The following is a 14,768-nucleotide window of genomic DNA, read 5'->3' on the forward strand; positions in this document are numbered from 1 at the left end:
GTGGTAGGTAGATGAGTGGGGCACTGGGTGGTGTAACTGTGTGAGGTGGTAGGTAGATGAGTGCGACTCTGGGTGGTGTAACTGTGTGAGGTAGTAGGTAGATGAGTGGGGCACTGGGTGGTTGTAACTGTGTGAGGTGGTAGGTAGATGAGTGGGGCACTGGGTGGTTGTAACTGTGTGAGGTGGTAGGTAGATGAGTGGGGCACTGGGTGGTGTAACTGTGTGAGGTGGTAGGTAGATGAGTGGGGCACTGGGTGGTTGTAACTGTGTGAGGCGGTAGGTAGATGAGTGGGGCACTGGGTGGTGTAACTGTGTGAGGTGGTAGATAGATAAGTGGGGCAGTGGGTGGTTGTAACTGTGTGAGGCAGTAGGTAGATGAGTGTGGAACTGGGTGGTGTAACTGTGTGAGGTGGTAGGTAGATGAGTGAGGCACTGGGTGGTTGTAACTGTGAGAGGTGGTAGGTAGATAAGTGGGGCACTGGGTGGTTATAACTGTGTGAGGCGGTAGGTAGATGAGTGGTGCACTGGGTGGTTGTAACTGTGAGAGGTGATAGGTAGATGAGTGGGGCAGTGGGTGGTGTAACTGTGTGAGGCGGTAGGTAGATGAGTGGGGTACTGGCTGGTTGTAACTGTGTGAGGTGGTACGTAGCTGAGATGGCAGGTGTCTGGAGATGGATGAGAACGTAGATAGACTTGAAGGTAGGTGGCAGTAGATGGGAGAGGTGGTGAGAGTGTAATTTGATGGGTAGAGAATGAAGAGGGAAGAAGTGGTAGGAATGGTGAGTGGCTGTACATAAATGAGGCTGTGAGTTGTAGATGGTGACTGGGTATCATTTGATGAGGGAGACAATGAATGTATAGGGAAGAGGTGTTGAGCAAAATGGTGAGTGCATTAGTTAAGTGAAGGTGAGGCTTTGGGTTGCTATAGGTGTCTGAGGTAGTGTGTGTGTTTATAAATGTGTCAAATGATGGGTGACTGCAGGCAGATTATATGGTAGGAGGCTGCAGATGGATGAAATTGTGGGTGACTCTGTGGATGAGGTGGTGAATGAAATGGTGAGCGGTTATAGATGAGTGAAGGTTATGGGTCACTGTGATTGAGTTGGTGTGGTGTGACTATATAGATGCTAGTACACTGTCAGTGACTGTAAACAGTTGCCGTGAGGAGGTGGATAACTTCAAAATGAACTAGACAGAAGGTGATTTTAGATGGATGAGGTACTGTTTGACTTCTAGTAGATGAGATTGCAGAGGGAAGAGATAGTGGGTGACATACATGACAGAGGCTGTTGGTGTCCCTAAGTGGTTGAGATGGTGTCTGAATGTAGATGGATGTGACAGCAGGTGAATGTAGGTCGATGAAGTGGTTGCTGAGGTGGTGAGTGACTGTAGGGGGCAAGATTGTTGATGGCTATATTGGTTTAGGTGGTAGGTAGCTGTAGGTATATGAAGTGGTGGATGACTATATAGAGATTAAATGGAAGGTGTTTTAAAGGTGAGGTAGTTAGTAAGTACAGACAGATGAGGCTGCAGATGACTACAGCAGGATCAGCTGATAGCTACATACGACACATACCTCATTGCCAATTGTCATCAAGATCCACTGTTCTCAAGTTAAAGCAACAGCTGATTGTCCATCTATGGCAGTGAAGAAAATTAAGAAACAGGTTGTGCTTGTACCCTGAGATGAAGGTAGCAAACTGCTTTAGCTGAATGTTTAGTTTGATTACAGCATAATTAGTCATTTGTAACTTTTAAAAAAGCCAACCATTTTTGGTAATATGTGCATGAAAAATGAAGCTGGAAGGTGGGAAACAAAATCTACATGTAAACAGAGTCTGATAATAATCCACTGTGGTCAGTGTTCTGCCCTGGTTAACAAATATAAATACATATGATGTTACTAAAATACATTATTTCAAATTATAGGCTTTTCAAGGAGAACAGGCACTTCAACCCACAATGATAATCCGTAACTCTCACTTTTCTCACCTAATAACAACCTCTCTAGGATTTGTTTAATTATTACTTTTTAATTTTCTGTCTACTCAACATATTCTTATGTATGTAACACTTTGTATATTATTTCTTTTTGTGGAACTTTCCTCCCCGGGCCTGTGCTGAAAAGGGGTACTTTTTCCAGTCAGATTTTCCTGGTCAACAAATGCAAATAAACATAGCATAGCATAGCATAGCATAACATAATAAATCACTAATACTCTGTGAATGGTACTCATTCCCCAGGCTAATTGTCATATTGTGCCCTTTGCACTCTTTCTGGCAAATTATAATCTGCTTAGTCTTGTTGACACATTGGATTTGTTTTATAATACTGCAATTTTTTATCCTCCTCACATTTGTGTTGATGAGACATTAGTTTTATTTTATAGCATTGTAATAGGTTCATAGAGTCATAGGTATTTACTAGGCTAACAATCGCCAGGACATTTATAAGTTTAGCTGTGCAATCCAACCCAACTGTGTCCCTAAAGGCATTTATTAAGAGGTGGTATGTTAGTTAGGAAGTTTCCAGGGGAGTATGTTTGATTAGGCATTACTATCTACCTCTGTCTATCAAAGACATGGGTGCCAGACTCTAGTTGAATTTCTGATTTTCCATCTGTTGCTCAAGATTACACTTACAGGGATGCACTGTGCTTCACATGGATAGGGAGCCTGTTCCAGAGCATGGGGATCCTCTTGAGACACATATCTGACTCGCCAACATGTCTTACTTATGTCACAAGCAAAATTTAAATCGTTAGCTCTAGTGGTTCTGATGCTGTTCATTTTGCGGCTGTGCAAAGGGTCCAGCAGAGTTGGATATGAGGATACCTTGTATCCCATGCATAGATCACCTCCAAGTAACCTGTAGGAGTCTGTAATAATATTTCCCTCCTCATATTTGTCTTTTTGGTTTAGTTTGATGTTTTTATTAAACTTCATACTAGCATGTTGTAGACATGGAGCTTCATGTTAGGATCTCACTGAAAACGGACTCCGTTCAGTAGACTTTTCCAGCAAGTAAAATAAAACAGATGAATGACTGCACAGACACTTGGAAAGCTGAATGCTGAAAAGAATGATATGCAAATGACACTGAAAAGAGATTTGTTTTTCTCTCTGTAGTATGACCTCAGAGATGACTATACTTATTTTAGATTATAGGGATTAAAGCCTCTAGCAAAGATGTAACTTGGGACAAAGCCCTTTGTAAATATATTTATATATATTTTTCAGCATTTTGTGACATTATTTGAGCCTCAGCTTTGCATGCACCAGTAATTTGTAAATGCAGCAGATTTCGTGAACGAGATGGGGTAATTAATTTAACTTACTAGGAGCTTTACTGAATAAAAATAGAGGTGCTTAAAACCAAGCTGTTCTGCCCAGATGCAATGTGGGAAATGGGAATCTGTCATCTGGGGGAGATACGATTTCTCTTCTTAGTCCTGATACAAAGCATATAAGATAAATTTAAAGAAGAAAATCTTGTTAGACAGACATAAGTGAATCATTGGGACAGCTTCTGAGTCCATGACTATTTTATAAACACGTGGAAAGAGAGGTAAAACATACCTGAAAATCTGAAACAGCCGCAGTGAGAGGAAGGGATGATAAAAAGTAGGTCAATACTTTAAAAAACCTTTCTGCTGCTGGGCTCCATTTTATGTATTGCATATTTTTATTACTGCACGCCTCATTAATCATAAGACAAGTCAGTACTCACTAGTTAATAGGACCCCTAACGTGAAAAAAATGAATAAATAAACTCACAGAATTAATTGATTACATATAATGATTTTATCGGGGAGTGCAGTCTCAGTTCCTGTTCATTTTCCCGTACAAATTAGCTGTGGCAGCAGTTAGAAACCAGTGCTCCAGGAACCGATTCCTGTTGCATTGAGTTTGCATTTCAAGGTTTTGCTTTCATATTTACCTTTTAGGATAAGTCAGCACCTAAGTAAAAGCAAAATATTGCTACAGAGAACAAGTGAAACATTCGCTCCTGCCTATTTACCTTTCAGTACATTTACTGTATCTTAATACTCACTGTAATAAACTGCTGTTTTAGTCATTGTATAATTACAGGAAAAAAACAAGCCACATATATTCTGAAAACGTGTGTGAAGTAATTATTAAAAGAAAATGTAATACATGAAAAGCAATAATATTGAAATATAAGTGGTGAAGAATAAATACCTTATAAACCGTTTTATTCTGAGACTTTATATCATTTTCCTCTTTTTTGTGGATAATAAGATTATCGGTAAAATATTCTTTACATTTTCATTTAATTTCATTTCAAATGCACAGATTAAAGCATATTTGTCAAACCATTCAGTGCATGCTAAGTGAAAATAATAAGCAAGTATATATATATATATATATATATATATATATATATATATATATATATATATATATATATATATTTGGTATGGCAATAGATCTGGACAGAAAAGCCTTAAATAGAGTACAACAATTCACTGTGACCTTCTTGTTAGATCCCTGGCAACTAGTTAAGTTGTACAATGAAGCAGTAAGTTAAGCCAGTACCTTCTTATTTCCTCGAAAAGCAGCAATAATGCAGGAGGCCATGCCGTGTCTCCCTGAATGGAGTATCGTGATGTTCCCTGTTGCATTCTGTGGTGACCCTTAGAGGGCCCACTTTAAGGTCATGGCTCCCAAGCAGCACCTACTGCCGCTTGAGCTGATGGGACCTGGAGAAAGTAATGGACTTCGGATAATCACAATTACTCTTAATATAGGCAGCATTTATCCTACTGTCTCTTGTGTTTTGAAAATCCATCAGTAAGTGTAAAACAGTCTGCAGAGCTTGGTGGCTTGCAATAGGTGGAGTACTGTAGATCAACACAGAGAAAACATCCATTAGTAGTCCGCAGGCTTCTAATGTTTCCCTCCACTACATTAATCCATTAGCTGTTAACCTCTAACAGCTTGCTCTGAGCAAGATAAAAATATGCTGATCCAGAGCTCTGCTATTTTACCATAATTCAGCTTGCATCACAAGCAATTGTGGGGGCAGATGAGCATGGTAAGATCATTAGCTATATTGACGTATCACAAAAAATTAAATTAAGCATGCATTGTTCCATATGCAGTTGCTTGGGCATACTCAGCTATACATATTGATTTTCTTTTACTTCTTTAAGATTTTCTAATAGCTTAGCAGATAACTTTTATTGCAAATTGGTATATATTCATTTAAATATATGCCTTGCTTGAGAAACTGTGCATTACAATGCAGCATATCTTTCACATACGTGTTTTAAGAGTCTTTACTTTGTAGCACAAATCTGAACCGATTTCTGTTTATGTTGGACATGGTGAGCATGTTGCTCATTTTTTTTCAATGTATTACAAATTTATTAGGTTTGTTTCATTTTATTTTAACTATCATTTGTTGACCAGGCTAGTCCCACAAGGCTAGTGTCCTCTTTTCAGGGGAGACCCAATATTGTATTTATACACTAATGGAAATTTGCCAAGAGCATTGGAGAACTTTCACTACTCTTTTTGATAGGTGCCATGGGATCTTTTACATCCACCTGAGCTACCATCATCTCAAGTAGATTTTACCTTGGTTTAACTTCTCATCAGAAGGACAACAAACAAGGAGTACAGGACTCCCCCTGTGCTGCACTGTAGTGTCTGCAATCCATCCACCTGGTGTGGGAAAAGAACCCACAGTCCAATACCCTAAAGGTGAGTTTGCTACTGTTAAGCCACTGACACTGCTAAAATATAAACCCCCCAGTTTTCTTTTCTACTTAGAAATGCACTTTCATTGGTAATGAAGTGTACTCCTATGAAATTGAGTTTTACCAACCATATGCGTGTCCTCCCTGTGTTTGCATGGGTTTTCTCTGGGTGCTCCGGTTCCCTCCCACATTCCAAAGACATGCAGTAGGTGGATTGGATACTCTAAATTGTCTATAGGTGTGAGTGTGTGCAAGTGTGTAGTGTGGAAGAATTACTACTGCAGGGCTAGGCACTTGGTGATGTAAACCACGTCTCTAGATGACTGTCACTGTTGATGTAACACACTGGCCCCCCTGTGGGGTTGTAGATAGATGGAATCAGTCAACAATTAATCCACTGACAGCACAATGAATGACACACACACACACACACACACACACACACACACACACACACACACACACACACACACACACACACACACACACACACATATGCACACAAATATGAAACTGCATATGTGACACCATGTGCCACTACTATTACATTCTAACTGAGACAGCCATTGCCACTTATCATAGGATCATAGGAGGTTACTAGGCTAATAGCCCCAGGGCCCTTACAAGCCTAGCCAAGTTCAACCCGTGTTCCCAAGGGTGTCTGGTACAAACAGACACTAAAATCAGCACCTATATCAACATCCTCATCACTAAGTTCTGCATTATCTCTGCATTCAAAAAAATATCAGAAATGAATCAAGCCAGCTTCAAGGACTAAGCATTCATTCAGTAATCATGCCATTAATGTAAAAGTTTTATTTTTTTTCTTACATTTTTTTGGTACATTGATATAATACTGTACTATGATTTGGTAGACAATTTCTTAAACCAAACAAGCCTTTGTAGATGATGTTGATACTGAAAACCATGTTTTCTTGACAAGATAAATATTAGCCAGATATTTCAGATTTTCCAAAGAAAAACTAACAAAACATGTCCTCCGTACTGAGATTTGTTGATTTCTTTTTCACATGCACAATATATATGGAAAGGGCACATAATGTTTAAAGCAGCCCAGTTTTTAATAGATAACACAAAACCTATTTGTTTTCATAAATTAATTGTTTATAATTTATATATTCCTTACTTTTAGCTTCATTGACATCCTAGAGTTAATTTTCTATGGATTACTGGCCATTACATTTTAATAGACACTGTAGTAGGTAGGGGCCATTAAGTTTTTCTAAAGCTACCTTGCAGTGGCAGCTTGACAAAAGACCTGCTAATTAGCTCTGTGGTTACATCATAATGGGTTAATACAACAACAGGTCAACATCATCCGCTCCCTTGTGATAAATGAACTGGCCTTCAGCTTTTCAAGCGTATCTTCCTGCCTTGCAACCAATGTCCAGAGTGAATGTAAACTCATACTCTGTTATGTGCTAATCCCAACCCCACCCTGCTTTATATGCACGAATGTAAACTCATACGATGTTATGTACAAAGCAGGCTGCCAGTCAGATCATATCGGATCTAACTGAGATCTATACCAGCTGTGTCTTTTCGGAACACTTGGAATCCTTATCTCACCCACTGAAGAAAGTTCCGGATGCTCTTTTTCCATGGAAAAACAATCCAGAGAGAACAGTAACCTCATAGATAACACTGACCAGTCCATTGGTGCCGCTGTTATTTGGCAGCCTAGTTGCAACCCTTCACTTTATTTTATGGTGTTGCTGTGTAGAAACACAGCTCCTAGTGTAGGTCTCCCTTTGCAGCCAACTGTAGTCATAACAGCTGCTGTTGCCAGAAAGCAACTGCAACAAATTTCAGGTAGCTAGCTGTGACAAGTCATACAGTGGCAATGATAAGAAATCTAGCAGTAGGTCATTTTCTCTACAGGTCATTAACTTGTTTGTGACAATGTGGGACAGATGGATAGGCTAAAATAAATCACTATAAATACACCTAAGTGCTTGACATTTCCACTAGTATTATAAATTACCATTGGTCCTCCCTTCTAAAGTTTTATTTTAAGTTTGTCTCGTAAAGTAAAAAAATTCAAGTCCTTCTGCAGTTGATCCTGCCTTTCTTGAAATACCTTTGATTTTTATAGCCATGGTAGTATATCACAATTGCTAATTTCTTATTAATTTAGAACAGTACTAGAGGTTCATAGGTTTGTAGGTGTTTACTAGGCTAACGACCACAAGGACCTTTTTAAGCCTAGCCATGCATCCCAAATCTCTGACAAGTTCTGATACCCTTGGTAAGTGTAAGCAGGTGTTTGGGAGATGAACCATTTACAAGTTACCTGGGTCCAACAGAGACATAAGTGCCAAGCTGGAAACCTGCTATTATCCTTCTGTTGTCCAGACATCCTAAAACACAAAAACCTGAATATTACATGTCCTTTTCTAACTTACTCTCACTTGACAACATCTTTTTTTTTTTTTTTTTTGCAACTTTTTGACCCCACTGCCTGCTGGCCATCAGAATTTTCCTCACTCCATTGGTCCATTTGTTCCAATCACTGGATGAAAGATGACCCCAAGAAGACTCATCATCTAGGCATTCATCAGGGGTGGTTTGAGCATTTTTTTCTGTTTGTCTATCTATCCTTATCCATGCATCCATCTAGTGAGATGCTGAAGAGGGACATAGAAGGGGCTGTCTATGATGGAAGTTTCCACACTTCTGCAGTGGTTTTCCTTGTCTCCACTAAGGAGATTGCACAAACCTGTGTACCTGTGAGGGAGTACAACCTCCCTGGGAGAGCAGAGTGGGCCACCCCCCTTCACCCCCCACCCTCCCCCCGCCTGGTTTCTGCACTGCTGGAGCTGCTAATAAAACCCAAGTCACCTGAGTCATAGACAGAGCTCTATCCTTCTGCCCCATAGAGCCAGGCTCAGATCTTTGAAAGAGGTATTTACCTCTAGGTATTTGACTTTGCTAGTCAGCATGGAACACTTAGCATGGATTAAAAAACAGACACAGTAGAATTACTTTGGTCAGTGACTACATACATATTTAATAACTGGGATAAAGTCCTTATTGGGGTTCTTTTCACTAACATCAAATGAGCCGTTGACTCAATAACAAAGTAATAATAAATAAACTCACAAACCTGTCTTCTGAAAAGGAATTTACTTGTTTTAAAGGCTGTCTATGTTGTTTGTAAGGTTAACTCATCAGCCAGATTCTGCTACAGTGGAGTATGACACGAATGTTCCCTGGGTCCTCTCATTTCCCTATTTCATCAGTGATCTGCCTGTCAAGTTACCAAGACTTGATATCATGCTGTATGTGGATTATCTTATTATTCTGACCCTGGGAAAATCTATGCAGCATATACAAACCCTTTTAGTGTATTGTTTCTTCCCTCTAACAATGGTTGGAAAACCTAAATCTCCACAATAACATGATTAACATGGATACTGTGCTGCTCAGAACAGGTAAAACTCTTGTAAAAGTGGGTGATATTCACTTTCAGACCAATCGGTGCCTACCAGCTCTGAAGCATTTCAGTTTAAATATTTAGATATTTGGTGGGATCCACTTTATGATATCAACTGCCAAACTGTCTGAAAACTATCTGCATAGGGAGAACCCCTTCAAATCCCCATGAGAGCTCCATTACTCCTGCTAAATATAACAACTACAGGACAGGATATTTTCTACAAAGTTTGAGAGATCATATAATTTGGTGAAACAGATATAGCGAAATGTGTTGCACCAAATCACTGTCTAACCATCATGCTTACCTTGACAAATGCAATTGTTTTACTGGTGATATTACATTTTCCTATAAACTGTAGTGGTTGTAAAACTCTACTAAATGTATGCTTATTTGTGTATACTGCATGTGGCACCCTTATCCTTAATTATACTCCAGTACTCAGCTCTCCCTATTAAAATGTAATGCCTCTATGTTTTGCCTACTAAACTATAAATACACCTACTGTTGCTATGTTCTTCTGTACCTGTCGAATTATGTTGTGCTGCTTACATTTATAGCAAGTTTTGATTCAGAGTGAATTACTCAGTTATGTTTTGATCTGCATTTAACTGAGCCTGGGTCATAGATGTATAAGGACCACAAGCCCAATCCATTATACCAATTACATAACAAACAAATAAATAAACATACCTGTTTGGAATAAGAACGTGTTATCCAGTATTTAAATGCAGAAAACAGCTCACACTGCCACCTGCTGCTTTGTCAGATAAACTGCATTTTAGTGGTTGAAAGACTTGATGGCTCAGCTCATTTTCCATTACAACAACCTAAACAATGACTTTATAAGCATGTTTTCATTTCCCTACAGGGGAAACTGGTAAAAGAATAAAAGAAAAGCCATTTTGCAGACTGAGCTTTTGTTGATATCACCTTCATGAAATCCAAATATAGGTAATGTTTATGTACTGGACAACTTTATTATGGATAACCAGAACAGGTACAGATGCAGCCACCACATTATTTTGAGTTCAAAAAGTAAAATAATTGAATGTAATAACATTTCCATTTGTTAGATTTTTTCCATCAGTTTCAAAATATGACAGGTAGATATAGTCAGTATGCAGAACTCATGATTTATGAAAAAGGAGAGTGCGTACTTATAGGACAGAAAAGTGATGGGCAGAGTATGTTGACAGTCACCTACTACTTAAATAAAATGACAGTGTTTGAGAGATGCAGTTATTTAATGCTGTGGAGTCAAAACTCTCACATGAGGACAATACAAATGGGTTCATAGGTTCATAGGTGTGTACTAGGCTAATGGCCCTGGAGCCTTTACAAGCCTAGCCCATAGGATTACCCTGGCATCGTGCTACCTGACCTTAGTTCCCAGTGCCTCTGTCAAGTAGATCCACTGGAGTGATCCCTGGGATGAATTTTCTATTTTCCATCCACTCATCAAGATTTCTCTTGAAGAGGGCCAGTGAGGTGCACTGCTTGACATGTATGGGAAGTTTATTCCATAGCATGGGCAGTCTCTGGGTTATGAACTTGTTCCTCCAGCAAGTTCTGTTGATTGTGATAATGAGGTTGAGGTCTCTGGAACGTGTGGTGCGGAGGGATTGGGATTTCTTTAGATGTAACATTTCTAACAGAGCTGGGTCAGACATGGCTTTGTAACTTAAGCAGAGATCGCCTCTAAGTAGGTGATATGAGACAAAGAATAGTTGGAGTTTTCTGAGTCTGTCCAAATAGGGCAAGTGTTTAAGGCCTGGGATCCTCTTTGTGAGGTACTATTGCGGCCTCTCCAGTTGTTGCGGTGTCTAGTGAGGTACATGCCAAATGGGACATTGTACTCGATGATTAGCCAATGAGGGAAGAGTAGAGGGAGACAATGACCTCTTTCTTCCAGGATGTAAAACCGTTAGTAATGAGATGTGCCACACAGAAGGACTTTCTGACCACAGTGGCAATGTGGTGGTCAAAGGAGAGGTTGCTGTCAACCTGTGTTCCAAGATCTCTTATAACGCCTTCTGTGTTCAGTGGACTACCATCAATGTGGTAATTCATGAGAACCGTGTTTTACCCAAAGGGGATGACGACACATTTTTTGGCATTGAGCTTAAGGCCATGGTTCTGACACTAGTCGTTGGTCTCAGTGAGGCCTTTCTGTAGGATATCAACATCACTTGGGGAGTTAATAATAGCTTCCAACTTGCAATAGTCTGCGAACATTGTCAGCCAGAGTCCCTTCATATTGGCTTGGACTTCAGAGAAATAGATACCAAACAGGAGAGGACCCAAGACCAAACCTGTGGGACTCCACTCGTGACTTGTCGGCAGTCTGACTTGGAGTCAGCTACTTTCACACTGTGGGTTCTGTGAGCCAGTTTGCAACACACCTGGAGATATAGGGGTTGATGCCTAGCTTAGTGAGTTTTTCTATGATTCCTGAGTTTGGAATGGTATCAAAGGCCTTGGCCAGATGAAGGTAGGCTGTATGAACCACCTTGCTTCATCCATAGCTCTGGTGACTGACTCAAAGAAGTCGACTAAGTTGAGCAGGCATGATCTACCCTTCACAACACCAAACTGTGTGGGATCCAGAGTTTGGAGATTCCCTATATCCTTATTTATTAGGTCCATGATGATGCGTTCCATAGCTTTGCATATCAGACTCATCAGGCTAATGAGGCAATAGTTTTGAGGGTCTGTAGTCACTCCTCCTTTGTGGAGGTAGGAACAAAGCCTGAGGTGAGGCTGTGATTGAACAGGGCATACAGGTGAGGTCTCAGTTCACTCTGTAGTTCATGTAGAACACAGCCAGGGATATTGCAGATCCCATAAAAGCTGTATTCTTGGCCTTGGACAGTGCTGTTTTAACCTGTGCAGCAGTAATACTGGTGCCTGGCAATCTATTGGTATTGTGATTGTTCCTTGGGGGGGGTAAAGTTGGCACTGAATCTGTTGGCCAGTATATTGCCAATATCTGTTGGCTCAGTATAGGGGGTACCATTATGCAGTAGCTCAGAGCAAATCTGGGTATTGCCATGGATATTCTTTACATAACTATAGAAGAGCTTGTGGTTGTCTTTACTATCTGCTGCAGTTCTGTTTTCATAGCTGGCTTTAGAGGATTTGATGAGGGATCTCAACTTTCTGTTGAGGCTGATAAGGGAGTTTTTCCAGTCTTGGGACTTCACCTTATTTCACATCAGTTTCCTCCTTCTGTTGTAGAGTTTGTTTATGGCAGGGAACCACCAGATTGGCTTCCTTTTTTTTTTTTTTGGAGGAGAGCATCTTGGTTCTATTGGGTATGGCAAGATCCATGCATTTGTGTACATGTTTGTATAGTGCATTGGTGTATGATTTGGTGGTCATGCAACTATTCTCCATTTGCATGGGTGCCGTGAAGTTAGCCACCTCTGTTTTTAGGCGACCAAAGTTAGCTTTGGAGAAGTTTTTCATGGTGGTTACCTTTGCGGGGGGTGGATTTCCAAGGTGATTAGTTTGTGGTCAAATTTAACCAGGGAGGAGTTAACTACTGGTGAAGAGCAATGGTTGCCCATGTTAGTAATGACCAGGTCAAGGATGTTGCTACCTATAGTGGGGGTAAGACTGAGCTGGTCCAGGGCATTGGAATTAATGAATTCCAGGAAATGTTGGGCAAGTGTATTGGTACATGAGTAGTTTTCCCAGTTAATCGGGGGTAGTTGAAGTTGCCCAGTATGAAAGTGTTAAGTTGGACCCTAATATTCTCCAGGGTGCTTAGGAACATGGAGTGTGAGTCTTGGGACATGGTTGGGACCAATAGCAGGCTATGACCTGAATCGTGGTCTTACCCAATGTTAGCTGCACCTGAAGTATCTCTGATGTGTTATGTTGGGCTACCAGTCTGGCAGTGTGCGCATCCTTTATGAATATGGAAACATCACTGCCTTTGGAGCTTTGGTCCAAGTTCTGGGGCTGAAAGGTGTGGAATGAGTTATAGCCTGGTAGTGCTGCCTTGAACCAGGTCTCTGTTACAGCACAAATGTCGATGTTCTCCTTTTTAAGGAGTGCTTTGAGAATAATCATATTCTCAATGCCACACTAAGCCTATAACACATAGGTCAAACTAAAACATAGACCATATGCTGAGGCTCTTAAAGTTAATTTACCTAAACCACAAAGGCTTGTAAATGTAACCTAAAAAACAAATACACTCATCACCCTCACTAACACACAACACAACACAGACATCATCCACCTTAAAACATACGTCTAAGAGTCATATTGTCTCAGTTCAAAAGCCCATAAGGCAAACCTTCACAAAATCCAACATCCTAGTCATAGTTTACTCCATTGTGAGACACACTGATGCACTATTCAACAGGCTATGCAAGGAGAGGGTGATGGTCAGTTGCCTATCGGGGCCATGCTTCATCACATCGTGCAGGCAGTCAAATCCTTGCACAACAAGTATGCATAGGATATGGTCATACATGTGGGTAAAAATGACTTGAGATACACCTCCCTGGACTATATGAAGAAAACCATGATGGAGTTCTCAGAATAAGTGTCCATGGCAGGTATGAAACTAGCCTTGAGCAGCATTTTACCATCACCAAGAATGATACCGCAATACAAACAAAAGATTATTGACTTCACAATTTGACTTAGCTTCTAATGTCATTCAGAAGGGGTCCAATATATCTATATCAGCCTGAGAAGACATGGTAGACAGTCCTAACTGCTTTAAGAGGGATCATCCGCACCTGTCCCCAACCCCCAAGGCTTTTGTATATTAGATGAAACTCTTGTTTGCCCCATAGTGCCTTTTTAGGCAACATCCATCTTCATAAGCTTCCAACATAACAAAACAGAATCTGGGTAACATAAAGGTATTGCTGTTCAGTACTAGGAGCCTCAACAAAAATCTCCACTCACTGTGAGCACTCCTTACCCTGGAAAAGATTGATATATGCATTGTTAGACAGACCTGATTCTAAATCGTTGAGAGTACCCCCTTAGTGCAGGTTTCAACACATACCACAAGTTCAGGCTCACTGCACTAGATGAACACATCACCTCCAGACTAGTTAGACAAGGTAATGATCTGGAATGTTTCCAAGTCCAACTTCCCATTAACAAGACCATTTATCACATCATGGCTAACTATAGGACCCCCTCTATGTCACACCAGCCCATAACTCCTACCTAACTAGAATGGTCCCTAAGAATTAAGCCAAATACCACACTCCTAGGGGACTTCAACTACTCCACCATTAAATGAGCAACAGACATCCTCTAACATGTATTCTAAGAGACTTCTGGATTTTAAACTGTCTGGACTAGTTAATCCACACAGCAACCAGGGGTAATAAAATCCTGGACTTGGTTCACACCTATATGGGACAGCGCCACTCCCTGCCAACTGTAACTCCTTCCTTAGTCAAATCGCACCACAGATCAGTCACATTAACCTTAGGGCTGAAGCCAGAAGCATCCTACACTACCTCAGCAATTGTCATTCTCTTGCACAAAGGTGTGTCATCAATGAACTGGTGAAATTAGATACCCATAAGTATGACAAGCCTCAT

The sequence above is a fragment of the Protopterus annectens genome, chromosome 8.part0 (assembly GCF_019279795.1).
Source record: "Protopterus annectens isolate FY-2018-M chromosome 8.part0, PAN1.0, whole genome shotgun sequence".
NCBI classification, from domain to species: domain Eukaryota; kingdom Metazoa; phylum Chordata; order Ceratodontiformes; family Protopteridae; genus Protopterus; species Protopterus annectens.